The sequence below is a fragment of the Elephantulus edwardii genome, unplaced genomic scaffold (genome assembly GCF_000299155.1).
Source record: "Elephantulus edwardii isolate Elephantulus edwardi_28Jun2011 unplaced genomic scaffold, EleEdw1.0 scaffold00012, whole genome shotgun sequence".
NCBI lineage: Eukaryota > Metazoa > Chordata > Mammalia > Macroscelidea > Macroscelididae > Elephantulus > Elephantulus edwardii.
The window spans coordinates 6,033,033-6,034,185 of NW_006399762.1; the positions used below are offsets into that span (position 1 = coordinate 6,033,033).

A 1,153-nucleotide genomic window follows, 5' to 3' on the forward strand; every position below is an offset into this window, starting at 1 on the left:
TTTTGTTCATAGAGTCACTATGAGTCATGCTTGACTCGATGGCAATCAACAACAACAACATAATCTCATTATCATTGGTTGTGCTTTGCCATCTCTTGAAATCTCTTATGTTTCAGAAAAAAGACAATTTAAATGAAGGGGAAAGGAAGATAACTTACTGAACTGTATAGCTTATTATTTGGTGATACTTCATTCTCTCAAGAAGTGGCAGAGTCATTTGAATAGGAATAAAATTTGAGCTTAAGGGTTACATTCACCTTAAACATTGCTTGATGTGAATCAAGACTGTAATTAAACAAATTCTTGTCATGATAGAGTGACTTCTGTCTTTTTGTCATATTTACCAAAATAGATAATACATCATATGATTTCTGTAGCAGGTACTAAAAGATAATTTTGTTTAAGTCACGTAAATGGTTCTGATTAAAACAGCCCTATTTCCTGCTTTATTTTCCTGTGTTTAATTAAGTCCTCTAAGATCCACTATGTGCATATTTTAGTGGTTTAAACATCTGTCTGTTTCATTGTTTTTACAGACAGGAGGTAGAAAAAGAGGTGTGCTCAGTTTTGAGTTAACCATACTCTTTTCTCACTAATAGGTAAATTTACCTTTGAGAGCTTTCCTTAGGTAACTGTAATTTCTGAACTTTACAGTGTAGCTTTTATGTAGTTTTCCACTTTTCCATATATAAAATGTTTATTATCAAGCATTTATGTAATTCAGCTAGACTTCTGTAAGCACATCCCACTTTGATTAGATTCAATGTAGGACTAGTGTTATATTGAATGTTGTTGTTGTTGTTGTTTTGTGCCATCGAGTCGTTTGCAACTCATAGTGAACCTATGTACAACAGCCCTAAACCCTGCTCTATCCTGTGCCAATCACACTGCCTCAGACACACCCATCCCGATTACCCCAGTCACTGAATCAATCCATCTTATAGAGGGTCTTCCCCTCCTGCGCCGTCCCTCCATGCTCCCAAGCATGATGTCCTTCTCCAAGGACCCGTCCCTCCTTGTAACATGCCCAAAGTATGTCAGACGAAGCCCCAGCATCCTTGCCTCCAAGGCGTTGCTTGATTTAATCCTCTCCAGCATGAATTTGTTTGCTTTCTTGGCAGTCCATGGTACATTCAATACTCTTCTCCAGCAC

The 1,153-nt window shown here is 37.6% G+C and overlaps 1 protein-coding gene across 2 annotated transcripts in view; it reads left to right on the forward strand.

Moving 5' to 3' along the window:
* PRDM5 (PR domain containing 5) overlaps window positions 1-1,153 on the forward strand; it is a 341,046-nt gene that overhangs the window by 118,897 nt on the left and 220,996 nt on the right. The gene's annotated exons all lie outside the window — the stretch shown is intronic.